The sequence below is a fragment of the Apium graveolens genome, chromosome 1 (assembly GCF_009905375.1).
Source record: "Apium graveolens cultivar Ventura chromosome 1, ASM990537v1, whole genome shotgun sequence".
Taxonomy (NCBI): Eukaryota; Viridiplantae; Streptophyta; class Magnoliopsida; order Apiales; family Apiaceae; genus Apium; species Apium graveolens.
This window is the reverse complement of record NC_133647.1, coordinates 26,575,512-26,587,512: the sequence shown is the minus strand read 5'-3', so window position 1 is coordinate 26,587,512 and position 12,001 is coordinate 26,575,512.

Below are 12,001 nucleotides of genomic sequence, written 5' to 3'. Positions count from 1 at the left end.
TAACTTTTAAAAAGAAATTTATTCAAGGTTTAAAATATTCCTTATAAATCAAAAATGAAAGAAATAAATAAACTTTTGATTTGAAAAATCATATACCACATATCGAAAATTTAAGACGCAGAAATTCTCATTCACACAAGCATACAATAGTTGAATATATTGGCATTCAGCTTTATAATTACACCAAATTTACAATTAATATTACACAGAAATGTCGGGTGTAACAAATCTTGTCTTTGAGAATAGTTTCGAGTTGTCTATAACAGTCAACTCTATTCTCTAGAAAAGATACTTGTTCTTTTAATTTATCTTGATTAATGTGCACAAGTCTTAATTCATTGACCTCTTTCTCAAGATCTTTGATTTGTTGAATTAACATTTCATTATCACGACGAGCACAATCTAAGGAGCCTCCTAAATGATAGACTAATTCAACATCAGTAAATTTTACCTCTTTTCTTGACGATGAGGTGTTTGCATCACTAGCCATAAGAGCAAGATTCCCAACTTCTTCATCTTCACTGTCAGTATTATCCCAGCTTCTTCCCTTTGCCAGGTAAGCCCTTTCAGATTTACTCTTCTGATTAGAATCATAAGAGTTCTTCCTAACTTATTTTGGCTTCCTGCGTTCTGTGGCAAAGTGTCCCAACTCATTGCAGGTAAAGCATCGAATGGTGCTTCGATCAACCATCCCTGTTTTGTATCCACCACTGCTGGTGTTAAAGGATGAAGATCCACCTTTCTGGAATCTGTTGTAGTTGGACTTGTACTTGAACTTGGGATTCCTCTTGAATCTGACATTGGAGAATCTCTTGACAATCAGGGCCATTGACTCATCTTCCAATTGCTCCAGTTCTTCCAAGGAGTAAAAATCATCTTCTGATTGATTTGTAGTAGGAGGGTCAAATTCTGCTACTATCACATTTTCTTCAGCCTTGGAAGACTTTACCATTCTCTCTGACTGTTGAGATTGTTGTTGTTGTTGTGGTTGTTGTTGTTCTTCAGCTACTAGAGCAGTAGACGTGCTGACCACTCTTCCTTTCCCGTAGACTTCCTTCTGCTGAATCTGCTCCAACTCATAGGTTTTTAGCACACCATAGATCATTTCCAAAGAAATCTCATTCAGATCTCTCGCTTCTCTTATGACAGTGATTCTATGTTCAAGATGAGTTGGCAGTGTTAAAAGGAACTTTTTGTTGACCTCCCTGATTGAATAATATTTTCCATTTATATTCAGGTTGTTGATCAATGCATTGTACCTCTCAAACACTTTAGTAATTCCTTCTCCTGGATTGGATTTAAAATGTTCATACTCAGAGGTTAGGATCTCTAACTTGTTCTCCCGAACTTCCTCTGTGCCTTCAGTAATCACCTCAATAGTTTCCTAGATGTGTTTGGAATTTTTACAGTTCATCACATGTCTGTTCATCAAGGGATCAAGGGAATCAACTAAAATTGATTGAAGGCTAGCATCCAAGTAGGTTTCTTCTTTTTCAGCAGGAGAAAAATCCTCAGGATCCTTTACATAGGTTTTAGCTTTGGTAATTACAACATCATCTTCTATAACCTCTGGTTCAATAACCATCAAAATTTTTGGACCCTTCTTTAACACGTCCAGATATTTGGGATTTGCAACTTGTAAAAACAAGAGCATCTTCTTCTTCCACATAATATACTTTTATTTATCGAACAATGGAATTTTAATGGTTTCAACTTTTTGTGTAGTCATTATGAATTCTTGAGTAAAAAATTCAAGGAGTGGAAGAATCAAAAAAGTCTAGGATCTTGATTTGTTAGTTAATCAGAAGGCTCTGATACCAATTGTTAGGTCCCAATATGATTGTAGAAGGGGGGGCATTGAATACAAACTATACCGTTTAATCGAATAAAATGCGGAATAAAAAAGTGAAATAAAATTCAAGTTAAATAAAACTATTATTAAACTTGAAAGGTGTTACAACAACGATATCGTTTACAAGGGATTAATCTCAAATAAATTATTCCAAATCTAGAATAAATTCGACATGAACTTTTTCTATTTTTGAAATAAAAAGATCAAATACTTAAAGCAATTTGAGATTAAGTTCTAGGGATTTTGATCCGCTAGATAGTTACACAACAACAAAATAATGATTTCTAGTGGTTTGAATTTAACATTAATGACTAGAAATTAATAGGCTTGAAATGCAGTTGAGAGAGATAAAATGCTTCTGATATTTTCTTTCTTCAGGTTGTTGTTTCGTAATGAATGAGCTTCTGCTTCTGTCTTTTTATATTCAATCAATCAGAATGAATTGAACTAGCATGACTATCTGTGAGACAATCAATTGAGCTAGCAAGACAATTCCACCAGCTGGTAAGACTTTCGGTATGACAGTTAAATGAACTGGCATGACAATTCCAACAGCTAGTAAGACTTCCGGTAAGACAATCAAATGAACTGGCATGACTTTCGGTATGACTATTGATTGTCATACCTATTGTCATACTAGTTCAAAAGATTGTCTTGCTGAATTAATATTGAATTTAAATTCAAAATCAATTCTGAAAATTTATAATATTAATTCAGAATTAATTAATCAATTAATTCAATTAATCAATAAATTAATCTTTGTAGATATAATTTATTTTCTAAATTAAATTATATGACTTAATTAATTAATAGAGAATTAATACTACTCTTAAACAACAACCGTTCTTCTGAAAATCTTCTGATAATTATGAATCAATTCCACCACTTCAATGTTGACACTCGATGTACTGTCTGGTTCATGAGTGACTAACTTCCGTGACGTTTCTTCATGCCTTGACTTTAATAACTTGATTTTCTTTAGATTAAATCCTTGTAAATATTTGATACCCTTACGAGATCTCTGTCACTTGATTAAATCCACAATATTGATTTATATCACTGAGACTTGATCAATTTCTTGAACTTCTTCCAGTGAAGTAATTTCTCAAGCTGTAGATGAACATTGATACTGAATCCTTTGACAGATGTTACTTGGAGAGATCTCTTTGACTGTGGATCTACTATTTACTTATTACATTCTTATTTGAGTTGAGTTAAATCCTCGAATAAACAAATAGGCTATGACATATGCCTTTCAAGGTTGTAGTCATTCGAAGCATTTATCAGAATCAGTGTGAAGACCTCAAGGATTCCTAGTGAAGTTGGTTATATTTAGTAGAAGACTTAACAGTAGTTTGTACGAGTATAATACGAAGGCCTGAGAGCGGAACTAGTCGTGTGTGAACCAGACCCTTGCACTAGACATCAGTGATCCGTAAAAGGAAACAAAGTATTATTTTTGGAAATACTGTTAAGTGGTTTTGGTACTCGAGAAGATTAGAAATATTTTAAGGTACGAAAACTTAGAGATTAGAAGGCTTGAAGATACAGATGAGTAAAGCCCGAGGATTTACATAATTTATTTTTAATCAATGACTGATTGTGTATTAAATGGATAAATGAAAATCAACTCATTTATTTATTTAATTCTACATTAAAAATCGATTTTAAATAAATAGATTAATATTTGATTTTTAATTAAAAAAATAAATGAAATCTGATTTATTCATTTTTTAAAAATCAAATGTTCATTTAGTTTCTCGGATGTTGCCAGCAAGAGTCAAATGCATGCATGCGTTTTTTATTGATTAAAAGAAATCGAAAACATCTTGTTTTGCAAAAGAAAATGGAAGGTTGTTTATTTTATAAACAAAAGAAACCAGGCAACGTGATCTTGCAATTACCTTTGATCAATGTGTGTAGATGTGTGGGACCCACCTAATTATTTACAAAGATATCAAGTGAATTATCAAAGGATTTGGAAGGTTTTTATTTTTGCTTCATCAGGCGCAACAATGGCTCGTGGATCTCCTTGTCTCCTTGTGTCTTTATTTCAAGTCAGCCGCGTGAACTGCAAACCAACGGAAGCAGAGCTCACCTGTTTAATTGATGAATAAACAAGGCGAATAAAACTGCATGGCTAGTAACTTGCATTCAGCCGCGGGACCCACCAGAGTGTTTTTCAATAGAATGAATCAAATAAAAATAAAGTCACAGGCTGTGTTCAGGCATGGTCGTAGGTTAGGTAAGAGGGTGTAGAAACTAAGTAAACTGTACTCCCTTTTCTAATTTTATTAGCAGGTTAGCTCTCCAAAATTTCAAGTCGTCAATTAAAAAATACAAGAAATAAACTAAGTGTTGCACCGGAAGAAATAGGGTCGCAGGTTGGAGTTCTATAAGAGGTCGTGTCACGCCGCGACTTAAAAATATATTATACAAATTATTACAATAGATAACAAAAGAAAGTAAATACAACCGAATCCCAGATCTTATAGTTTAGGGTTTGAATCAGCCCAACACTATAACTATTTCAACCTGATTTCTAATATCAAGTCCTCACACAAAACAATCACTAATCTACCTGAGCTCGAACATATGTATCAGTATCACAAGTCTTACGCGCTGTCTGCTTGAATCTAACCATATTTGCTAGCTAAAATATCAGGGTGAAAGCAAATAGTGAGCCAAATGCTCAACAAGTGCTATATAATACAATACACAACATAAATCGAGATATAAGAATAGAAATGTGAAGGTAGATCTAATAATAGCAAGAGATAAACATTTGAGTGATGTCATCTTTTATTTGTAACAAAACCATTCAAACCATTTCTTTATCAAAAATCATTTTATGACGCTACGGATTACAGCCGGTGATCAGCCGCAAAGTAATCCCGAACCTCGCTGGTAACTAGAACATTAATGGGATCCCTAGGCAACTTTTAAGCCTACAAATTAAGAGCATAAAGGACTTGCATCTCAGTCCAGATCCACTATTTAAAGAAAATATTTATCCCTCTTTGGGACTGAAAGTCAAATTTTAACCTTTTTATTTTAAAAACTGATTCCAATTGCTAATTAACTACTTAAACAGTAAACATTTTTAACAAAGTTTTAGATTAACTCTGAAGCACTGGAAAACAAGATCCACTAAATTCAAGGCCACGATCCATTAGACTATACTTTATCAAGAGAAATTGCAAGGTTTCCATTTACAAGGATTTTGACAGTGAGATTTAGCAAGGTTATTGGATAGTATGAAAGAACAAAGTCAAACTAGGTCCAAGGTAATGGCTCCAGATAAGACATAGGTATTAAAGTATAATGAAGGTGATCATTAATGGTTCCAAATAAGATTTAGGTATCAAAATATAGAGAAAGTGAGCATCAGCTCAAGGTACAACAGAGTATTATGCTTTAGGGTAAGGATGGGGTTGTCAAAAAATTATGAACAATCGTTAAGGAACAACTGACTTTTAGGTATCAAGACAAGGTTACTGGGTATAACTTGCACATGGTTCAACATCATAATTACTTTGGTATACTAGCATGATAGGACTTTGGATTTACTTGCATAACAATCTTCAAGTAAAGTTAAACTACTTGAAATAAATACTTGAGAGTTCATGTCATTTTCATATAATACGTATATAGATTCGAAACCACTTGGTTCATGTATATCAAGGTGAATTAAAATACTCGCATAATATATATGAACTAGTTATCACACACTTGCAGTGTAAATGAAAGAGGCAGGTTATATCACTAGCCTTAAGAAAGGCTGGACTTGACTGGCAGGTAGGAGCAACTGTAAGCTTTACTCGACCTTAATGGCAAGTTTACCCTCGTCTCGAGATCCTACACAAATAATAATAACCTCATTATAATATTTTCTTACCAACTCAACCTATTTGTAAACCAAAATTTAAACACAATGGCACTTAGGCCTTTATACACATAATTTACAATCACATTATAATCATAATAGTACACATAACCACATATGCTCACATACCATATTTAAGTACCAAATAATATCACACACACCATATTGCAACACTAGGCTTGAATGATCTCGCTCCACTTACTTAAGTCACTTGGTCGCTAGACAAAATCTCCAAATTTTGGCCTCCTAACTCGATGTGCCTTTACTAAACCATCCAATTCCTATTGACCCTAACTTTTGCCTTTCACTCTACTGACTTTATTCTATCGTGCAACTATGGTGGTCAACCAAAACTTGACTCCTAAGTGCTCTAAAACTATGTGGTAAGTGAATGTGCTCTTTATGGTAAATTTCAGAATGACATCTATGATTTCTTGGGTGCATTTGACACTCTTACACTTCAAGTTTACCTCCAAAACTTTTACACTAGACTCTCCTGATCATAATCCAACTCCCAAACTTGGTGTGGCTCAAGGGCCTAGCTTGGGCCTCCCTAGGCCTAAGCTTAAAGTCTACGCTTCCCCTATTTTTATGGGCAGAAAAGGGTCCTGATTTGAACTAACTTATGACACATGATTCTAACTCAAATCCTATGAAATATGGCTGGAAAAACTTCTCTGATACTCCCTCTAACTAAGGCCCAACAGGGACTAATGAGGGCCTACCTATGACATGGTCAAAACTTCCCATTTCTAAGTTGCAACAAAACTGTCCCCTGCTGGACAGATTTGGTGTTTCCACTCGTGCACCTAACCAAACGTCTTACAAACCTCCAAAAAACACCTAAAAACTATTTTATACTTCTAGTTCTAGCTTCTGGTGACTTGGGCCTCAAAGTGCACAATAATGAGAAGGTCAAATCTCACTCTAAACCTCAGGGTACCAAACTGATTTTCTGCAGAAACTAATACTCTCCTTTCACCAATATTCTTACTTTACAAACCCAACCAACAAAACCCAAAAACCCAAACCAAACCTCAACCAAGGTGATCTACTGAACTAACTCTCCTACACTCAATATTGACTTAATGGAGATCATCCTTACCTAAGGTGCAACATAGCAATTCAAAAGTTAACATACTACACTAATTACAAGTCATCAAGTTTTTGAAAACAATAAGCTATATCTTTTTTATAAATATATACAAATTAACATCACATATCAAGGATAACAAATCAATATCATTATCTTAACTCAACTGAAATTAAAGCCTACTAACAATTATCAATTCAAATGATGAAAAACCTCCGAAAATCATGAGTTGATTACATGCATGCATGCCTTCGTATTTTACAAGTCAAAATCATATGATTTCCTCAATAATTTTTATCATAAAATCAACATGCAAGCCTAACATAAGCTATAACTAAATGATTACTTATCATGCAAAGGATTTTATCAAGTTTATATTACAAAATAAACACACAAAAATGAAACAAGACAACAAAACACCATCAAGAACCGTTCATTCGGCTCTTATGGTCATAACCGAATGAAATGGAAGGGAAATGACCATTAAAACAAGAGCTTCACTCTCTTGACTTGGCATTTCACCATTCCTTGTAGTTCCCTAAAAAATACAACCTTAAATCCATGAGAATCAAGATGGTACTTTGAGTTCCAACTAAAACTATGACATGCAAGATCAAAATATAAACTTTCCACTCAAAACTTTTTGGATTACATATGATCAAGATATAGGAAATAACATTTACTTGAATGGAAGTTAGGTGTTTGATTGAAGAAGGAAGAAAAAAAAGGGGAGGAGGTAGGGCTTCGGCCAAAAAGGCCAAGAGGGAGGGGAGGGAGGTGAGGTGAGTGGTGGAATGGTGGAGTGAAAATGGAGTGCTATGATATTTGTGTTTTGTTTTTATGCCTTTGTTTTGACCAAAAGTGAGTGGAGTTAGCAAATGACAAAAGTAACCTTCTAGCTAAAGTTAGGTAAATTTGCATGCAAGGACAAGGTGGTAAATTGGCTAGTAGAATGAGAGTGAGTGGGGTTGGAATTGTCTTTTTAGCCCTTTAGTTGAATGGGAGGGTGTTTGCATGCAAGGATATTCATGTAATTTTCTAATTACCTAACAACTAATTTTCAAAGATCTATTTTTATAAAATAAAATAAAAGTTCAAAAATTATAAAATCTATACCATAAAATAACTTGGATTTTTAGAAATTTTATGAGATCACTTTTGAAATTTGTGAATGAAATAATTTTTAAAAGATAATTTTCCATGATAAAGAATATTCATTATAAATAAAAAATAGGAGCAATTAATAAAACTATCGCTTTGAAAAATTCATATTCTGAGTAAAGCAATTTATAATGCAGCAACTCCATTCACACAAGTGTATAATCAAATAGGTATATTTATAATCGATTCAAATATTATACAAAGTTCACAAATAATATTACACAAAATATCGGTCGTAACATCCTCTCCCTCTTAAAGGATTCTGTCCTTAGAATCTAAGAGAACATATGAGGATACCGGGAATGCATATCAGATTCTAACTCCCAGGTTGACTCTTCGACCTTGGGGTTCCTCCAAAGTACTTTTACTAACTTCACCGACTTATATTTAAGACTCTTTGCTTGCCAGTTGAGTATTTTGACAGGTTGCTCCACAAATGACAGGTCTGCCTGAATTTCTATAGGTTCATATTCTATCACATGGTTGACATCAGGATTGTACTTCTTAAGCAATGACACATGGAACACATTATGCACATGCTGATACTGATACTGATGCGGTAAGGATAACTCATAAGCCACCTTCCCCACTTGACTCAAAATTTCAAAATGACCAATATATCTAGGTGCTAACTTCCATTTCTTTCCAAATCTAGATAATCACTTCTTCGGTGATACTTTCAGCAAAACGACTTTACCCACTTGGAATCTGACATCCTTGCGCGCTGGATCTACATACTTTCTTTGTCTATCTTGAGCAGTAAGTAACCTCTTCTGAATTAATTTTACTGTCTCATGCAATTATTGTACTAATTCTGGGCCTAGAATCTTTCCTTCTCCCATTTCATCCTAACTAGTTGGTGATCTGCATTTCCGTCCGTATAAAGCTTCGTATGGTTGCATGCCAATACTGGAGTGATAACTGTTGTTATAGGAGAATTCTACCAATGGCAGGTGGTCGTCCCAACTTCTCGCAAAGTCAATTGCACAACTACGCAACATGTCTTCGATTGTTTGAATTGTCCTTTCACTTTGACCGTGAGTCTGCAGATGATACACCGTACTCATATTTAACTACGTGCCAAGACTTTCTTGAAATTGCTTCAAGAATCTCGAGTTAAATCGGGGATTTCTGTCTGAAACTATCGATACGGGCACGCCGTGTCTTAATACAATTTCACGCACATACAGATGGACCAATCTTTCCAAAGAAGACCTCTCGTTGATTGGAAGAAAATGTGCTAACTTCGTAAGGCGATCAACTATAACCCATATAGCGTCATGTCCGGATTTCGTTTGGGGAAAGTCCATTGCAATGTTTTCCCATTTCCATTCTGGAACCTTTAGGGGCTGAATTAATCCGCTTGGTCTTTGATGTTCTAACTTTACTTTCTGACAAGTATAACACTTTGCAACCCATTCTGCCACTTATCGCTTCATGTTTGGCCACCAAAAGTTCTGCTTTAAGTCTTGTTACATTTTGGTGCTTCCTGGATGGATTGAAAATCTTGAATTGTGGGCTTCTTTCAATATCTCATTCTTCCATTCAGTCACATGAGGAATCCAAATTCTTGAGGAAAACCTTAATATACCTTGCTCATCTCTTTGAGTCCCAATTTCTTCCCTGGTTAGCTGATTTCTTTCCTGCTGCATTACTTTTTCTTGACATTTCTTTATCTTTTCCAATAATGTTGGCTAAAAAGTTATAGTACGACAAACCTCTTCAACTATTCCATAATCACAAAGTTCCAATTCAAATCTCTTAATCTCTTCAGACAATTCTTTTGGTATTGCTATCATATTCAATCTTTCCTTCCTACTCAAGCATCGGCTACCAGGTTCGCCTTTCCAGGATGATAGTTTATCGAATAATCATAGTCCTTAATTAGTTCCAACCATCTCCTTTGTCTCATATTGAGCTCCTTCTGAGTGAAAATATACTTTAAACTCTTGTGATCCGTGTAGATCTCACACTTTTCCCCGTAAAGATAATGTCTCCAAATCTTAAGTATAAATACTATGGCTGCTAGTTCCAAGTCATGCGTAGGGTACTTTAATTCATGTGGTTTTAACTGTCTTGACGCATACACAATCACCTTATTGTGTTGCATTAGCACGCAACCCATACCCTTATGTGAAGCATCACTGAAAATCATAAAGTTTCCTTGATCATCTGGTAGTACCAACACCGGAGCTGTAACCAACCTCTGCTTCAACGTTTGAAAGCTATCCTCACATTCTGCATTCCATTCAAACTTTTGATTCTTCCTAGTTAACTTCGTCAATGGCGTGGCGATTTTTGAGAAATCTTTGACAAATCTTCTATAATATCCCGCCAATCCTAGAAAACTTCGCACTTCCGTAGGTGTCTTTGGCCTCTCCCAACTCATAATTGCCTCAATCTTTGCCGGATCTACTTTAACTCCTTCACTTCTAATAACATGTCCCAAAAATTGAACCTCCTTTAGCCAAAACTCACACTTAGAAAACTTGGCATACAACTTCTCTTGTCGGAGTATATCCAATGCTATCCACAAATGCTGGTTATGTTCTTCTTCCGACTTTGAATAGATAAGAATGTCATCAATAAATACCACTACAAAATTGTCCAAATACTTCTTAAATACCCGATTCATCAGATCCATAAATGCTGCCGGAGCATTAGTCAACCCAAAAGGCATCACTAAGAATTCATAATGTCCGTATCTTGTCCTGAATGCTGTCTTCGGGATGTCTTCTTCTTTGATCTTTAATTGATGGTATCCTGATCTCAAGTCAATCTTGGAAAAGCACTTTGCTCCTTTCAACTGATCAAATAGGCTATCTATTCTTGGTAGCGGGTATCGGTTCTTAATCGTCACCTTATTCAACTCCCGATAATCTATACATAGCCTCATGCTTCCATCTTTCTTCTTTACGAACAGAACATGTGCTCCCCATGGCGACATACTTGGCCTTATAACTCCTTTGTCCAACAATTCTTTTAGCTGGCTTGCCAATTCTTTCATTTCTGCTGGTGCCATCCTATATGGGGCCTTCAAAACTAGTTCCGTGCCTGGAGCTAAGTTGATCTCAAACTCAATTTGTCGATCTGGCGGTAAACCTGGTAGTTTGTCTGGAAACACATCTGAAAATTTGTTGACTACGGGAATATCTTCTATGCTGAGGCTGTCTCTTTCTGAATCTACTGCATAATCTAGGAACAACTCACAACCTTTCCTAAGCAACTTCTTAGCCTGAACGATTGTAAGAAATAGTTGCTCTTGCCTCTGTCCCTTAAATACTACTTTCTTTCCCCTCTCCGTCTTTTAGTACACCTTTTTAGACTTATAATTTATCTAAGCGTTGTTCTTCCCTAACCAATCCATGCCTAAGATTATATCGAACTCCTCTAACTTGAAAAGTATCAAGTCGGCTGAAAATTTATATCCTGAGATATCAATCTCACACTTAGGACATAGTTGACTCACCAGAATCTTCTCTTGATTCGCAATTACCATATTTATTACCTCGTTCATGGTCATTTTATCACATTGAAGTTTATCAACAAACGTTTCTGATATAAAAGATCTCGTTGCTCCAGAATCAATCAATACTTTAGCTTCGACATTATTTAATAAAAGAGTACCTGCTATCACCTCAGAATTCTGAACATCGTCCTTCATTTTCAAATCAAATGTCCTTGCCGTTGCTTGCAGAGTTGTTGTGGGTGGTGGAGGTAATGCCAATACCTCAGCTGGTATGCTTGCACTGGTGCTTGCCACGTTCATCAGAGCTTTGACTGGTTCGGTTGACTTGCACTCCCTAGCTATGTGTCCAGTCTTTCCACACTTGTAGCATGTGACTCCCGGCTTCGGCATCTTACACTCGTTAGCCAAATGTCCCTTCTGGTTGTATCTATAGCATGTCATGTTCAGTTTATTACACACTCCTCGGTGTCTTTTTCCACAATGCTTGCACTCTGGCCTCTGAAATCTATTTTCTCCAACTTGCCCTTGGCTTGCCTGGTT